The sequence below is a fragment of the Lactuca virosa genome, chromosome 8 (assembly GCF_052849685.1).
Source record: "Lactuca virosa cultivar CGN04683 chromosome 8, Lactuca_virosa_CGN04683_v6, whole genome shotgun sequence".
In the NCBI taxonomy this organism is placed as follows: domain Eukaryota; kingdom Viridiplantae; phylum Streptophyta; class Magnoliopsida; order Asterales; family Asteraceae; genus Lactuca; species Lactuca virosa.
The window spans coordinates 273,920,698-273,930,617 of NC_136433.1; the positions used below are offsets into that span (position 1 = coordinate 273,920,698).

The window sequence follows — 9,920 nt, forward strand, 5'->3', positions numbered from 1 at the left end:
AACCCCTCAAACCATTTAACATCCCAAAAATACCGATAAAATTTTCATTTTCAAAACACCCAAAAAGATACAACCAATTGTTCCAAAACCAACCCTAGTATAAATATTCTTAACATCTGAGTAAATCCAAATAATAGTGCAGAATAAAAATCAAGGGGATATTGTGCGATCACGTCAGGCCCTTCCTTGTGAAACCAGAAGTACCTGAAATTTTTAAATCACAAAACCATAAGGACAAAGCTTAGTGAGTTCCCCAAAATACCACATGCCATACATAATGTCGGGTCCCGTCCACATATCAGGCCCCGCCCATCATAACGGCCCCCACCCACATAACGGGCCCCACCCAGCATACAAACAGGTCCCACCCAGCATATGAATGGGCCCCACCCAGGATACAATGCAAGAGTCATAAAGACAGCTAACATCCTACGTAGTATAGTGAGAAGACTCACCTTTCTGACAAAATCAGACATATTCTAGCTCAAACGTCATGAAAAAGGTGCTAAAATACACCTATCAAATTACATAAGGTCACACTTTATTCTACACTCTAGAACTAACAATTAGACCAAAAGTCAACAAAGTCAAAAAGTCAAAGCCAACGGTCAACGTTGACTTCAGCAGGCTTCCAGGTCGTAGCCCATTCTTGACCACGTCGTGGCTGATGAACTCAGCCATGATCAAAATCTCAGTCGTAAACAAATCCATTGTCACGACATGGAAATCATGCTTCCACGTCATGGCATGGTCCGTCCAAAACAGTCGTGAAACCCCCATTCGCCACGTCGTGACGAGCAGGCTGCCACGTCGTGGGAACTGAACTTTGTCAGCTTAATGGATTCAACTCTCAATCTATTAAGCCGTCCGTTCATTCCTTCCTAACGTCCATTACAACCTAAATATCGATTCTTTTCAGTCATGCATGTCCAATGCAAGTCTGGAGCTCAAACTTGGTCAAAAATGGTGAATAACACCAAAATCTCATGTATGGAGCTCAATACACCATCACACTTCAAATCTAAACCTTATGTTCACCAATGGACCTCAAGGATCCATAAAGTTGCTAACTTTATGGAATCCCAGCTTTCCAACTAGCTCATATTTGAAGAGAAGGGACAAAGACCTAGATCTAGATACATAGAACAATAAAGCTTGGATCTTGAACACTTATAAAGGTCCAGAGTATAAGATTGGAGATGATGATGAGGCTTGTAAGCTAGATCTATACACCAAGTGTGATTCCTTCTCCTTCAAAATACCAAAACACCAACAAAAGCTCAAGATCTTCAACAATGGAGGCTAGAGCTTCTATGAGATTGAAAGGGAGGTAATGGAGGTTGAGGGTGTGAAAACCCTAGCTATCAAATCCCTTAAATAGGGGCACAAATCCCAAAATTAGGGTTTAACATTAAAATAGTTGACATACCATGGACAATATATTGCCAAGCCATGGCGCCCATTTAATTTTTGTGTTTCATACGAAACCTGCCACGTCGTGGTGATACTTCCACCACATTGTGACCAGCCAAAATTCACCATTTACTTTTAACATTCATACCTTGATGATCCGAATGTTACATCCAAATTCCAAAAGAGTGGACTTTTAGGGGAAAATGACACCGAGTCATTTGATATATGTAAATTTTGTTTGTATGGTAAGATGAAAAAGTTACCTTTCTCTGGTTCGAGTCAAATGGCAAGTATTTTTTTTAGCTATCATACATACTGATGTATGTGATCCTTTCAAAACAATGTATAGATATGTTGAAAGATATTACATCACCTTCACTGATGACTTCGGTCGTTTTGGTTGTGTGTATTTGATGAAACATAAACATAAATCATATAAAATGTTCAAATTGTTTCAAAGTGAAGTTGAAAATCAACTCAACAAGACAATCAAAATCCTTCGTTCAGATAGAGGTAGCGAGTACTTGAGCCAAGAGTTCCAAGATCATCTTAGAATTCATGGGATTATCTTACAACTTACTCCACCCATAACACCACAGCTTAATGGTGTTTTTGAGAGTAGAAATCGGACCTCACTTGATATGGTTCGATCTATGATGAGCATAAGTACTCTCCCTTTATCATTTTGGAGTTATGCCTTACTCACTGCATCCCGTATCTTGAATATGGCACCAACTAAGAAGGTAGACAAGACACCTTATGAGATGTGGTATGTTAAAACTCCATCCTTATCTTATTTGAAATTTTGGGGTTCTGAAGCTTATGTTAGACGATATACTTCAAGCAAAATTGAATCCAGGTCTACCAAATGCATCTTTGTAGGATACTCTTTCTCTAGTTCGAGTGAAAGGGCAAGTGTTTTTTAGGCATCATACATACTGATATATATGGTCCTTAGATATTTACTTCACGAAAAGTTGAATTCTTAGAAAGCAAGTTTTTAGTGGATGAAGCAAGTAGGACACATGTGGATCTTGAAGAATAGCAAGAACCACAACCCGATGCAAATCAAGTTGACATTAGTATTGAATAAGAGGTTGTTGAAAATGAGGAGATTATTGTTCTTTAATCTACTGAAACACAAGGTGTTTGTAGAGCCGACAGGACTCATCAGGAAATTGAGATATATGGATTTCTCATTGATGAGAGCTTCATAATAATGAACTTTGATCAACCCATTAGTTATCGATATGCAATGGCAGATCCAGAATCTGATAAATGGTTTGAGGCCATGAACGTAGAGATGCAATCCATGAGAGAAAACCAAGTCTGGGACTTAGTTGAACTTCCTCCTTCTTGTAAGACTGTTGGGAGTAAGTGGGTCTTCAAGAAGAAGACTGGCATGGATGGAAATTTACAAACATTTAAAGCAAGACTTGTAGAAAAAGGATTCACTCAAACCCAAGGAGATGATTATGATGAAACCTTTTTTACCAGTCGCTAGGATTAAATCTATTAGGATATTATTTTCCATAGTTGTATATTATGATTATGAGATATGGAAAATGGATGTCAAAACCACTTTTCTAAATAGACAATTGGAAGAAGATGTATATATGGTTCAGCCTGAAGGTTTTGTCGATCTAAAGCATCCTGATAAAACGTGTAAACTCGAGAGATACGTTTATGGGTTAAAACAAGCATCTTGAAATTGGAATCATCATTTCAATGATGAAATCACAAATAATGGTTTTATCAGAAACGAAGATGAATCTTGTGTTTACATGAAAACTAGTGGGAGCTCCGTGACCTTCCTGGTCCTATATATGAATGACATACTCATCATCGAAAATCACATTCCGAATTTACTAGGTGTAAGGTCTTGGCTTGGAAAGTGTTTATTAATGAAGGATCTAGACGATGTACAATACATTCTTGGTATTAAATTCTACAGAGATAGAACAAAACGATTAATAGGTTTAAGCCAAAGTACATACATTGACAAAGTCTTAAAGCGGTTCAAGATGGAAAACTCTAAGAGATGATATGTACCAATGGCATATGGGATAATACTAAGTTCATGTTAATATCCTAGCAAAAAGGCTGCGCTAGAGAATATGAAAGATGTTCCATATGCTTCTGCAGTTGGTTCCATCATGTATGTTATAAATTGTACTAGACCTGATCTTGCTTGTGCTATGAGCATGACAAGCAAGTGTCAATAAAATCCAGGAGAAAGTTATTGTATGGCATTGAAGAACATCCTTAAATACTTGCGAAGAAATAAGGATATGTTCCTCGTCTATGTAGGTGTGAATGAAGGCCTAAGTGTGAAGTGCTACATTGATGCTTCTTTCACAACATATCGAGATGATTGTAAGTCACAATCAATATATGTTTTTATCATCAATGGTGGTTCAGTGTCTTGGAAAAGATCCAAGCAGAGTGTTGTATCATAGTCCTCTAAAGAGTCAGAATACATCGTTGCTTCAGAAGCTGCACAAGAAGTTGTTTGCATGAAGAATTTCATTGGAGATTTAGGGGTTGTTCCTTCCATTCAGGATTCCCTAGAAATTTTCTGTGAAAATGAGGGTGCTATTGCTTTGGCTAAAGAACCCATATCACATAAGAAAACAAAACACATTAACCGAAGGTTCAACTACATTTGTGATGAAGTCGGAAGTGGTGGAATCAGTATTCGCAAAGTACATACATATCAGAATTTAGTGGACCCTTTCATGAAGCCCCTTCCTCAAGCCAAGTTTGAAGGTCATGCTTAAGGAGTAGGACTTCATTATTCTTGTGATTGGATTTCATCTTTGTATTAGTATTTCCATTAGAACTATGTAATACATCAAGTAATATAATGACTTTGATATGTATGGAATATCATCTTTCTCATTAATTACTTGTATGAGTTCTATATTAACATGTTTAATCCTTGAGTATATTTATTCACTCTAAAACCCACAGTCGCTTATTATTATAGGAAAAATAAAGAAGTAAGACTAATATGAATTGGATTGGTTGACTAATCTTGTAACCGGGTTCATAAATACTTGCTATAGAACAAGTATTAGATTAACCCATTCAAGATCACTTCATGGATCCTTGTCATGAATCATACTTGATAAAGGTAACATCTTTGTATCCTTAACACCTAAGATACATATTTGGGACTTGAGTCTGGGGAATGTTATGCTTTAATAGAGTTAAATGTTATCCTTTAATCAGGAAGCTATAAAGGCTATTATTACGTATGATGTGAACCATGCGAGAGACATATGTAGTCGAGATGGGATTTTTTCCTCTTATTCGTAGAGATGTAGACATATAAGGCCTTATCTAAAGTTGAACACTTATATGAGATTGACTGTTGATGTGCACAAAAGTACCTATTAGTCTTAAATGTATAAACAAGTAAACTCTTGCTAACTATGCACCTATAGGCAGTGCGACTAGTCATATTATAAGATAGCTTAGGTAAGTCGGGTGTCGATCATAGATAACGGAATTCAATTAAATAAATTAAATACTTTTAATTTAAACTATGAAACAAATATGATTTGAGGGTTTACTGATTTATCAAAATCATAATAACTTAATATCACCTAACAAGTAAGCAAGAAATGAAATCAAAGTAACTTCAAGAATTAAAAGAATACTTCTGCCTATATCCGATTTCACTTTCTCCTATGGTTGATTTCTAATGGATAGATTATATTGATTACCAATTTACTAGCTATTATGATAAAATATCTAGGCCTACCAATTTATGAATGACAAAGCAATTATCATGCAAAAGTTAAAGACAAAATGGATAATAGCACAATTGGACTATGATTGATATTAGTTACTCTCCTATGATCAAGTTAAGAAACCAAGCACTAATTAAGAATAATTATACTCTCTAACACAGTTAAAGTTACTAAATTTAATTACTCAAACTAAGAAATAATTAATCCTAGCTCTAACTGTAGGGTTTCAAAGTACTCCATGGATTATGGCAATGGGCCCCCTTGATGAAGTGTGGGTTAATAGCCCAAGACTTGTCTTTTCCCTATAAATAGTCATGTATTATTCATAATTAGGGTTAAGAGTGAGGAAAAATGTAGCTGCCAAACATTGTGAGGTTTCTTATGTAGAGTTAGATTCTTTAGTCTATTCTGAAAGTGTAATTTATTCCTCATGTTTTGAATAAATCGAGTGATCATTCGACATATCTTCTTTATTGTGTGTCTTCTTATTTTCCGCATCTTGTTCTTCAAATCAGAATTAGGGTTTTAATCCCAACACTAACTATTTAATGATCATAAACAATTAGGAGATAGATTCATGCAATTAATATGATCAATTAACACACAAAATCTGATTTATAAGAAATATAAACTAGAACTAAACATGCTAGGGTTTATAAATATCAAACACAATTAAAATCAAATATAATTTTATAATATCAAAATCAACACATATGGATCAACTTCATCTTCACCAAACAGAAGTAAAAGGTGTTTAGCCACTCATTATAGTAGAAAAAACATAATGGATCTAAGTAAAAATAAGCTAGACATGAGTATAATAAGCAAACCAACTAGATCTATGTTGAATTCTTCTAAATCTTCTTTAATCCTTGAGCTTCAATTGAATTTTGATCTTCTTCTAGGTTTCTATAGGTTTTTAATCGCAATTAACCTCAGAAAACTGAATGCATGCCCCTTATTTCGACCTAATGTCCAGGTTTTTACAATTCTAAAAATCCGATCACCATATCGTGGTTGACCGCTACCATGACGTGGTCATTTCACCACGACGTAGTCTTCAGTCTTCTTCTTTTCTTCTTTGTTTTAGCTCCCGTTTCCTACTTCCAGCTCCTTGTATGCTCTTTTTTTGTCTCGAGAAAGTCTTCGTCGCTACAAAACATATTTTAAACATAATAAGTATCTTTTGTTCCATATTAAGCATGATTGTAGCTAAAAGTATTACAAATATGCATTAAATATGTAGTTAATTATGCACATATCAAAATACCTCACACTTGGCTTTTGCTTGCCCTTAAGCAAAACTGATTTTATTATCATTATATCAAGACTTTAGCTATTAACATCGCACAATACAATCCATTTTGAGCCTCTTCATTACTCAAAGACTGCAATGCATGTATTTGTGTCTATATTTTTCTTAAGAACTTCCCCAATCCTAAAATACTCATAATCTTCATAAACACTTCCCCACTTCTTTTGAACAACACTCATTTTACACATCCCTCTGAATCCATCCCCAAAAAACTTTCTTAACATCAAGGTATATTTGGTTAAAGCCCCAACCATATATGGAAAAATAACCTAGAAAATAAAAATACAATAAATAACTTGGTAAATTTCGCCTTATTCTTGAGTCGTCGATAATTTGGAGCTTTTGTTCATGATATTTCTTGAACTTCATAGCTTTGTAGACTCTTATTTCTCAAACTTTTGCAACTTTTTTTTTCTATTTTTTTCTCCTTTTATTTTCTTTTTCTCACCTTTTTTCACTCAAAACTGAAAACCTAAAACAAAAACATATGCTTAAGCAAGGGAACTTAACTTCAAACCTTATTGGGTAGAGGTATTAGTCTAAGGTGTAATGACTACATAAGCTCTCCTAGATACATTTCTGGTACACGATGCTAAACATATTGTGGCCCTCAAACTAAGCAAGATTGTGTTTTTGTTCCATGATTTCACTAGGACGGGGAAGCCACAAATACACTATAACATCTATTGGCTCAAATAAACATTGATACTCTTATCATATCGTCCCACACAACACTAGCAACATATATCTCAATATAACAATTTTTTAACTAGATTTAATTTTAAATTATTATTTCAAATCTTTCTAATAATAATAATTTTTTTTAAATCCTAGTCATTTTTCAATATTATTTTTAATCAAAATGTTCATTTTCCTATATTCAACCCCCTACCCCACACTTAAATGATGAAATGTCCCTATTGCATTCTTAAAAAAATAAAGAACATATAATTAAAAAGGAAGAATTGGAACAGACTCCCCTTGGGTAGTAGTGGCAAGATCGAATTCTGAAACTTGTGTGGTAAGCTTGGACTTCTTATATAATGGCTGGAAACAATACTTCTTAAATCTTCTCATGTGAATGAAAATGTGACAGATCGACATAAATCAAAGAAGCATTCTTCAATTGTGTATTGAACCTCAAACACATCGTGGGAAAGCAACACCATGACGTGGTATAGAGCTCAAAGTCGTAAATGGTCATGTATTTTAAAATTGCCATGACATGGTCTAAGGACGCCATGTCGTGGTTCAGTCAGATGCAGTCGCGATAAAATCATTTTCCACGACGTGGTGATGATGATCAAGTCGTGGTGTCTTCTCAGATCGTCTTGAAAGATCAACGTAATGCACCGACTCTTTGTAATGTTTAGGACCATTCCCGATCTTCTCTTCCAGTAAATATTCTTCAAAATACTATTCTCTTCATTATGTGGGAACCCTACACTTATTCAAAAACATGGTCTTCAATTATGATCTTCAAAAATTTGCACGGCTTTTTATCCATTAAGCTCCTTCAGTGCTTCACGTATATTCCTTTTTCACTGCACAATAAATTTAGAAGAGTAGAGAAACACTAAAAATCAAAAGGAAAAGAAAATGCAAACTCTAAAAATCAGGTTACCTCCTGAAAAGCACTTCTTTTTGAGGAGTCGTGATCTGTACTCCTTCCCACTCTACATTGTTGCGGTTGGGAGTGGGATCTCCCTTTTCTCCTTTTGCTATTTCCATTTTCATATATAATCTTGAACCCTTCTCTTGTATGCCTTTTTCGAATTCTCCTTCTTCTTTTTATTGGCACTTTCCTCCAGTTTGCGCTTTACCCGTTTTCCTTGCTTCTTTGCCTTGTTTATCTTCTTGTCATCTTCCTTAGGACCTTCCTTGTCTACCTCCATCTTGACCATAGTTGGCTCCTCTAATTCCACACCCATGTCTTCATCAGTTATCTCCACTTCTTCATACAAATCCTCTTCCACTTCATCAATTTCTTCTTCCTCTAGAACCTTAGGTGTAGTAAAAGCGATCACCTCAAATGTCATAGGAATTGAGGCTCTTGGTTTCAAACGTTTGACTTTTTTACCATGGGGATCCTCCCAAAGCTTCAACTCTTCTTCCATCATTTTTTTCAATTGCAACAAGCTCATCATGATCTTCTTCCATAGCATCCATCTTTGAATTCATCTTTTGGCGCTTCATGACTCATTTTAGGACTCATCTCAAAGGTAATTGCTTCATCTTCCACACAAAGTGTGAGCTTTGAGTCGTGAATGTCAATTAATGCCCTTGCGGTACTAAAAAATGGTCTTCCTAAAATAATGGGAAGTTCTTCATCTTCCTTCATGTCGAGAACCACAAAGTCGACCGTAAAAACAAATCTTCCCACCTTTACTAATAACTCTTCAATGATTCCTCGTGGGTATGTGGTCGAGTGATCCGCCATTCAAATGGTCATCCTTGTGTGTTGGAGCTTTGTTAATCTAATCTTTTGGTAGAACGAGTATGGCATGAGGTTGATGCTTGCCCCTGAATCGGCTAAAGCATTAATAGAAGTAGAGTTGCCAAATTTACAAGGCAAGGTGAGTTCACCTGGATCTCTGATCTTGATTGGTAATCCATTGATAATCGCGGCTAAACACAACTTATTAAGAACTATTGTTGAGGCTTTTTTCAACTCCTTCCGATTAGTCATCACATTTTTCATTATTGGCCATTGTGAGTCAAGAAGTTGTCTAATAGTTACATTGACTCCATCATAGAAGATGGAAACTTCTTGTTGAACATTAAGATCATGTTGAGGGCAACTTCTAAGCAAGCCCTTGTATCTCTCCCATGCTTCATACAATGATTCTACAACATCTGTTGAAAGTTAACAATTTTCTTTTTAAGCTTTGAAATCTTCGAAGGTGGACTAAATTGCTTAATAAAAGCATCACTAAGGGTTGCCCATGTAGTAATGGATCCAGGTGGAAGAGACTTCAACCAAACCTTGGCTTCACCGGTAAAAGTGACTGGAAGCATCCTTAGTAACACGGATTCTCTTGGCACATTAGGAACATGAAAGTAGTTTGCAATGTCTTTGACCTCATCAATGTGCTTGAAAGCATCTTCATACTCTTTCCCGGCAAAAGGTATGTCCTTAAGCATGGATATAATGTGGCATTTGAGCTCGAAACTTCTCTCGACTGGTATCTAGGATGGAACTAGATCTGGTCCATGTTCTTCACGTATCCTCTTCTTGTAATCACCCATCTCTTCAACCTCACTTTTTATCTCTAAATCGTCTTCTGAACTTTCTTCGATAGATGTTTCTGGATTGTATCCTACTTACTTCTTACTTGGAGTCTTCTTAAATAGTTTGAATTTATTGGATTTGAAAGTATTGCTTGATTCGCCCTTCTTGTCTTTCTTCTTGTGGAAAATGGATTTTGGATCTT

The 9,920-nt window shown here is 35.7% G+C and overlaps 1 non-coding gene across 1 annotated transcript; it reads left to right on the forward strand.

The window, feature by feature from the left end:
- The first annotated feature begins 9,269 nt into the window (after nt 1–9,269).
- Nucleotides 9,270–9,375, forward strand: LOC145135261 (small nucleolar RNA R71). Its single transcript, XR_013719723.1, has one exon. It is a non-coding gene; the product is annotated as a small nucleolar RNA R71 (small nucleolar RNA).
- Nucleotides 9,376–9,920: the final 545 nt, after the last annotated feature.